The sequence below is a fragment of the Epinephelus moara genome, chromosome 20 (genome assembly GCF_006386435.1).
Source record: "Epinephelus moara isolate mb chromosome 20, YSFRI_EMoa_1.0, whole genome shotgun sequence".
In the NCBI taxonomy this organism is placed as follows: domain Eukaryota; kingdom Metazoa; phylum Chordata; class Actinopteri; order Perciformes; family Serranidae; genus Epinephelus; species Epinephelus moara.
In genome coordinates, this window is record NC_065525.1 from 2,459,527 (window position 1) to 2,467,445 (window position 7,919).

Consider the following 7,919-nt stretch of genomic DNA (forward strand, 5'->3'; position numbering starts at 1 on the left):
CCAGCCACGCGAACCAGACTCATGCTCCTTTGGTACAGGGACTGGATGGCTCTAAGCAAGGGGCCACCAACCCCATACTCCCGGAGCACCCCCCACAGGATGCCCCTGGGGACACGGTCGTAAGCCTTCTCCAAATCCACAAAACACATGTGGACTAGTTGGGCAAACTCCCATGCCCCCTCCAGCACCCTGGCGAGGGTAAAGAGCTGGTCCACGGTTCCGCGTCTGGGACGAAAACCACATTGCTCCTCCTCAATCTGAGGTTCAACCATCGACCAGACCCTCTTCTCCAGCACCCTGGAGTAGACCTTACCGGGTAGGCTGAGGAGTGTGATCCCCCTGTAGTTGGAACACACCCTCTGGTCCCCTTTCTTGAAAATGGGAACCACCACCCCGGTCTGCCACTCCAGAGGCACTGCCCCCGATGTCCACGCAATGTTGCAGAGGCGTGTCAGCCAGGACAGCCCTACAACATCCAGAGCCTTGAGATATCCAGGACGAATCTCATCCACCCCCGGGGCTCCGCCGCCTCGGAGTTGTTTCACTACCTCAGCAACTTCTGCCCCAGAAATTGGACGACCCGCCCCCGAGACCCCCGTCTCTGTTTCCTCACTGGAATACGTGTTGGTGGGATTGAGGAGCTCCTCAAAGTATTCCTTCCACCGCCCGACAATGTCCTCAGTTGACGTCAGCAGCTCCCCGCCCCCACTGTAAACAGTGTGAGCAAGTTGCCGCCTTCCCCCCCTGAGGCGCCGGACGGTTTGCCAGAACCTCTTTGGAGCCAATCGATAGTCTTCCTCCATGGCCTCACCGAACTCCTTCCATGCCCGAGTTTTTGCCTCCACGACTGCCGCCGCTGCGCTCCGCTTGGCCCGCCGGTACCCGTCAGTTGCTTCCGGAGACCCACAGACCAACCATGCCCTGTAGGCCTCCTTCTTCAGCCTGACGGCTCCCCTCACCTCTGGTGTCCACCAGCGGGTTCAGGGATTACCGCCGCGACTGGCCCCAGCGGCCTTGCGGCCACAGCTTGCAACCGCCACCTCGACAATGGCAGAGCGGAACAAGGCCCATTCGGACTCAATGTCCCCCTCTGCCCTTGGGACGCGGTCGAAGCTCTCCCGGAGGTGAGAGTTGAAGATCATCTGGACAGGTTCTTCCGCCAGGCGTTCCCAGCAGACCCTCACTGTTCGTTTGGGCCTGCCAGGTCTGCGCGGTGTCTTCCCCCACCATCTGATCCAACTCACCACCAGGTGGTGATCAGTTGACAGCTCTGCTCCTCTCTTCACCCGAGTGTCCAGAACATATGGCCGCAGGTCAAATGATACGACTACAAAGTCGATAATTGACCTGCGACCTAGGCTGTCCTGGTGCCACGTGCACCGATGGACATCCTTATGTTTGAACATGGTGTTAGTTATGGCCAAACTGCTACCCGCACAGAAGTCCAATAACTGAACACCACTCGGGTTCAGATCGGGCAGGCCGTTCCTCCCAATCACGCCCCTCCAGGTCCCGCTGTCATTGCCCACGTGAGCGTTGAAGTCCCCCAGCAGAACAATGGAGTCCCCGGTCGGGGCACTGTCCAGCACCCGTCCCAGGGACTCCAAAAAGGGCAGGTACTCTGAACTGTTGTTCGGCACATAAGCACAGACAACAGTCAGGACCCGTTCCCCGACCCGAAGGCGCAGGGAAGCAACCCTTTCGTCTACTGGGGTAAACCCCAACGCACAGGCAGAGAGTCTGGGGGCTATCAGAAAGCCCACCCCGGCCCTCCGCCTCTCACCCGGAGCAACTCCAGCGAAGGAGAGAGTCCAACCCCTCTGAAGGACTAGGGTTCCAGAGCCGGAACTATGTGTCGAGGTGAGGCCGACTATATCTAGCTGGTAGCGCTCAACCTCTTCCACAAGCTCCGGCTCCTTTCCCCGCCAGAGAGGTGACATTCCATGTCCCAAGAGCCAACTTCTGTAACCGAGGATCGAACCGCCAAGGCCCCCACCTTGGTCTGCTGCCCAATCCACATTGCACCGAACCCTTCTGGATCCCTCTGCGGGTGGTGGGCCTACAGGGGGACGAGCCCATGTAGCCGGTTCGGGCTGGGCCCGGCCGGACCCCATGGGCGAAGGCCCGACCACCAGGCGCTCGCCCACGGGCCCCAACCCCAGGCCTGGCTCCAGGGCGGGGCCCCGGTAACCCTCCGGGCCGGGTACATGTGTCCTTGTTCGTGTCCATCATGAAGGGTCTTTTGAACCGTTCTTCGTCTGACCCTTCGCCCAGAACCAATCTGCCATGGGAAACCCTACCAGGGGCAAAATGCCCCCGACAGCATAGCTCCTAGGGTCACTAGGGCACTCAAACTCCTCCACCACGATAAGGTGACGGTTCTCGGAGAAGCCTTATAATATAGTTAAATAAAATACTGTTACAATAAAGTAAAATAGAAGTACTGTTATAATAAAGGTAATAAAATACTCTTACATTATAGTTAGATAAAATACTGTCATGGTAATCTTAAATAAAATACTGTTACAATAAAGTTAAATTAAGTACTATTAAAATAAAGTTAAAAGTATTTAAAGTAAATAAATCACAGTGGAACCACCGGTGCTTTTATTTTGAAGCATACAGCTCGTGTGGGTCTGGAAGTGTTGATGTTTTTGCTGTGAACTTGAAGCTTCCGGTCAATGGTCAGATGTTAGCAGTTTGCAGGAAGTTAAACTGTTTCCGCTGCACCTTTAAACGTGAGGATTTATTCACTGTAAGCTGGGAAAAAAAACAATAATATTTGCAAGTTGCACTGGTGCTCCATGGTCGTATAATGTGACTAAATAGTCACAGTCTGGAGCCCTGCAGATACAAAAACATCCACTTCCTCTACTCATGCTATCATTAAACTCTGTTTTCATGTTGCCGCTAAAGAGGATGATTTATTCACTGTAAGCTGGAAACAAACTAACAGTTCTCCAGTCCATAATATTTGGAAGTCACAGTGGTGCTCCATTGTCGCAACATGCGACTAAATAGTAACTTTAACAGCCTAGAGCAGGGGTCTGCAACCTTTGCCATTAATAAAGCCATTTTTGACCAAAAAGAATTTTTAAAAACATGTTTCAGCCTTATAATCAAGGTAACATAGCCTATTAAGTCTAAATTAGCTTATACTTATGGTCTAAATAAGCATTTGTTAATATGTTTTACCACAAGGTGGCCACTGTGCAGGGCACTATTTATAATTATCTGGTACTTAAATTTTGCAGAGCTGGCAGTGAGAGCAAACAAATCTATCCACGCACTACTACATTCTCTATTTTATTCAATTTACTTTTATGGATTTGGCATCCATAGCTAACCAGCTAGGGAGACTCAAGACTAGCAACTGCTATCAAGGTTCGGCAACATTTGGATTCATAGAATATATTTCCATAGAATTCTTTTCTCAAAGGCTCAAGGAGCCACTGGACAGGGGCTAAAGAGCCACATGTGCCTCCGGAGCCACAGGTTGCCTACCCCTGGCCTAGAGGATGGATGGGCGGAGGAGTGTTTTTGATGTGCATGTTCCTTCTTTCTGTGTGTGCGTCTGTGAGAGGGGGAGAGCCACTAGAGAGAATGAGTCTAAACGCTCTAAACGCCAAAGTGAGTCTCATGCTGGTGGCCTTAAAAAAACTATGTAACCATTTATACTTGATTTTCCAATACACATTGCTCGACAGTGCGAGCATTTCACTCGCATTTGCGACTAAAAATAGGTGTGTGCGAACTGTAAAAAATATTTAGGGGCACATGTGTGCATAAAAAAATCAGCCCAAGCAGCCTATATTTTTGTCAATAAAAAAAAAAGATAATCTAACCGCAAATGTTGGAGGAACTCCAGCCGCCTTCCCTCTTCCCCGTGTGACACGGTTATGGGCGGTTTTCCAAGCCACTGTCGGCACAATGAATGTAAGTCCCACTGTCGGCAGCGTGGAAATAAGTCAAAGTGTGGAGGAGATGGACCGGGTTAAACGGCGGACCTCCGGGGTTCTCCCCGTAGTTCAAATAATTTCAACTCTGAGCACAGCGCTCAGGCGGAAAATCAGAGTGGTGCGCGACGCCAAGGGTAGCGGTGCCGCTTTGTCAGGCGTTGCTGCCCTCTCCGTAGACAAACAATGGGACAGCCAGCGCAAAGCGGTTTTACAGCTGATCATGTGTAGAGGCCTTTAGGGACCGTTCGCCACGGTAACACTGCTGGGCAGGGTGGAAATAAAGCCCTTTTCAGACAGAGCGCGCAAAGTGCAGACCTCCGCCGACGAACCCATTCATTGTGTATGTGCTACTGCGGCGCAAGAGCGCACCGCTCTGCCGCGGCGTCTGCACACAGCCAGCCTGCGCTCGAATTGAATTTTTTTTAATTTCATCGCAACGCGCTGTGACGACACCTCGGCGCCGCGCATCCAATAGCAGAGAAAAGCCTGAAGTAGACCTGGAAGCGGTCACCATGGAGCTGTAGCTCCTGAACGAGCCTGTACTCCCCCAAATCCTGTCCTCTGCGCCCCACCCCTGTTTTAGGATAGTAATAACATTATATAAGATAATCATATTGCAAAGATAATATATATAAGATAATAACATTAAAGACAAAATTAAATTGCAATACTTTTTCAAAACGTGATGATTTTACCTTTCTGTACATTTTGTATACAAATTCATTAAATAATTTTGCTCGTAAATGTCTATTTGCATCACGTTTATTACGGAAAACACATTATTTGATCAATTAACATTGTGGCCCTAAAGTTCTTGGTGCGCTCCTTACTTTTTCAACTTAGGAGCACATGTGCTCCTTGGGAAAAAAGTTTGCGTCAAGCCCTGATACAGTCACTTTATACATCCCACAAGTCGAAACAAGGAACAAGCTGCAATACATTAAGTATAATCAATATCTGTGCATTGCCATATCGAGGATGAATCATTTCTAGATTCACAAAACTGTTTGAGTACACAGCAGAGCAGCTGCTCATTGTTTGGTATGGTTCTCACATAAAGTAAACCAAACTAGATCACTGAAGTCAACATTTTCATATTGTGCAATTACATGTTAAATTAGGTAAATACAGGAGAGATTACATTGTCAAATGTTAAAAATATCACACACACACACACACACACACACACACACACACGCACACACACACAATGGTGTCTTGCAGTAGCACACCTCACCAATGGAATATCAACAGAGCTACTGAATAGAATGAAGCCTTGTATAGAGGCTGGTAGTCAGTGGGCCTCAGCTTGTTTACCCACAGCTGCTCCACAGCTGTGTATATGTGTGTGTGTGTGTGTGTGTATACATATGCTAGCATGCGTGTGTGTGATTGAGTAGGGAAGCAAGTGTGCACAGACCAGAGGCTCATTTCTGGGAAAAGTCTTAAACTTTCTTAACTACCATTTTAAGACCTGAATAAGCAATCACCATGCTCAAGTTGCAGGGTTTCCTCTACATGTAATTGTCATGGCACACCGCCACAGCAAAATAAAAGCCGCCACGCCTTCAGAATGCTGATTTTTTTTTTTTTCCAGATGTTAATACTAGGGATGGGCAGCACAAGCAAAAACACTATTCGAAAATCATGGCAACTATTCGACAATTTTTCGAATATTTTTGTATAGTATTTTTTGTTCAAGCCTGTGTAAACGACCCTAATGTAAACGTTAACGTTCCCGCGGTCTCTTCCTCTCACTTTCATCAAGCTGTCATCATCTGAGCAAACGGCATTGAACTTGTCCGTGCTCTCATAGCTCCTTAGCTTTGTTTTAAACTCAGTGAAACCAGACCTTTTTTTAAGGATATGAACGTGGACATTGAAGGCTGACTCTCGTCTTTCTTTCCATGGCAAGCCTTCGTCATGTGCCTCTTAAGTGCCGAGGTCCCCATCTTTTTGCTGTCATATACCAGCACCGTGCTGTACTTGGTATGCTCGACGAAGCCGACACACATGTTGTCAACGTCAACAACACACGTGCGTGGCCAGTGGCGCCGTCGAGAGGGGGCCATTTATTAATTTGCGACACCTGCTACCTGTTTACCACACCCCCCCTCCAGACAACCTGGTCAGTGTAAGAGCACATTCAAGATCAACAGTATTCAACACAATTGTTTTTATGTGTAGGTGAAGACAGACCTGAGAAACAGGCAGCATCAATGGGTCATCTCATACCACAGAGCCTTAGAGCTCTTTTTCAAAAAAAAAACAAACAAGAAAAATAAAGTGCTCTCAGCCAGGTTGCAAACTGTGCCATTAGATTAGGCTACAGTTGTGTACATAGTTGTGTAGTGAACGTATAGTGTATTTATAAAAACTTCAATTTCATATTATATTATATTTCATTATTTCCTTTAAAAATATCAAAAAGTGAGACTGTAACAGCACATTGTCTTAAGTTGAAGCTACTGAACTCATATAAACAAATATATGGTATGTTAGTGGGATGCAAAGCATGCTGAGTTGACTGATTTGAGTGAACACATTTTTAGTGACCCCATATGATGATTGAAATTTATTTCTTAGGATAAACCCCTTGAGATGTATCATCTCGTTTTCGAGGGGGTCCCAAACACTTCCAGGTGGGAAAATTCACAATACAATGTACAATAATGTGGAATAGGTTTCCTGTTACCTTTACAAAACAAACAACAAAGGAACAAACAGAGAACTAGATAACAAAACACAGACAACAACAACATACATACAAAAAGGACGTAATTTACAACCCTTAAATTAGACACAATCAAAAAAAGATCAATCTACAGATAAAAGGAACAACAAGGAACAGTGACATCATTCCAAAAAACATTGCCTTAAGATGCAAAAACAAGACATTTTTGAATAAACTAAATGATGACAGAAAACGAATATTTAAGGGTAACTTATTCCAATCAGAAGGAGCTCGAACCATGAAGGCTTTTTTACCAACTTCCTTAGATACAAACGGGACCATAACTAGGGTTTGACCGGAGCTTCTTCGTGAGTAACTAGGTGTATAAGGAACAAAGAATTGTTTTAAACAATAGGGAAAATTAAAGTTAATGCATTTGAAAATAAACTGATACCAATGAAATTGACGTCTTATATCTAAGGGGAGCCAGATGAGTGTGTTTAACATTGTGCAGTGGTGTGTAAAGAAAGAACAACCTAAAATAAATCTACAGAGTCTGTTATATATAACATTAAGAGGCTGAAGGGTAGTTTTAGAAGCACTCTGGTAAACAATATCTGCATAGTCAATTATTGGTAGTATAAGTTGTGAGAGAAGTAAGCTTGTGCCGGTGTGAAAATTTTCCAACCGGTTTGATTTAAGCCAAATATCTAACCGAACCGATATATCGAATTATACCTAATTTTACCACTGGGGGTCGCATTTGAGCTATTTTTCCCAATAAAAGTCCATTATAGGTGTAATGCGCTTCCAATCCACTAGGTGGCGATAATGCTGTATTAACCGCCAATACACACAAGCACTGCATGAAAAGTGGGATTTTCGTCCCCGTTAACGCCCGGAAATCTCCCTAATTTTCGGCAGTTGACGACAATTTACAGCCTGTGAACGTCGCGTTCGTCTGTGCCACATACTGACGGAAACAAACCATGACGTATGTGGAGCTCGCGGAGGTGCGAATGTCTCTAATTAGCATATGAATAGCAGCAAAACCACGCCTGGCCATGAGAATGTCTGGCCTGGCTTGAATTTCCCCACTCAGTATTGGATGAAATCACTACTAAGAAGAATCGCTCGTGATTGGTTGGCAGATCTGTCACTATTGGTCACCCTGGGTCATTATAAATGTAAACTCCACCCCAATAATATATATATATATATATATATATATATATACATACATACATACATACATACACATATATATATATATATATATATATATA

At 46.1% G+C, this 7,919-nt stretch overlaps 2 protein-coding genes across 5 annotated transcripts in view; one reads left to right on the top strand and one right to left on the bottom strand.

Moving 5' to 3' along the window:
• The window catches only part of ska1 (spindle and kinetochore associated complex subunit 1), a 283,761-nt gene that overhangs the window by 150,621 nt on the left and 125,221 nt on the right, over positions 1 to 7,919 (top strand). The window lies entirely within an intron of this gene.
• The window catches only part of LOC126407387 (kelch-like protein 25), a 148,215-nt gene that overhangs the window by 96,098 nt on the left and 44,198 nt on the right, over positions 1 to 7,919 (bottom strand). The gene's annotated exons all lie outside the window — the stretch shown is intronic.